Source organism: Penaeus monodon, chromosome 32, assembly GCF_015228065.2.
Source record: "Penaeus monodon isolate SGIC_2016 chromosome 32, NSTDA_Pmon_1, whole genome shotgun sequence".
NCBI classification, from domain to species: Eukaryota; Metazoa; Arthropoda; class Malacostraca; order Decapoda; family Penaeidae; genus Penaeus; species Penaeus monodon.
Window position 1 is genome coordinate 26,413,850 of NC_051417.1, and position 224 is coordinate 26,414,073.

The window sequence follows — 224 nt, forward strand, 5'->3', positions numbered from 1 at the left end:
GACCTTCGAAAACGCCGCTCCACTTCATGACAAAATACGAGCTCAGTCGGCCGACAATGAAAACAGGAACCACGAGCGCATCGCCGGCGTCACCGCAGACCGGGTTCCATTCACAACTTTTCAAAACAAAAGACAATCTCGTACGCGTTCTAGTGGCTGTGTAAATTGGTAGCGGCAAGGGCCGAAACGCACGCGGTGAAAGCAGCACGAGATAAAGACGAAAT

The 224-nt window shown here is 51.8% G+C and overlaps 1 protein-coding gene across 2 annotated transcripts in view; it reads right to left on the reverse strand.

Annotated features, from left to right (window-relative positions):
- The window catches only part of LOC119593775 (protein draper-like), a gene marked incomplete at its 3' end in the record, with an annotated part of 60,455 nt that overhangs the window by 21,801 nt on the left and 38,430 nt on the right, over positions 1-224 (reverse strand).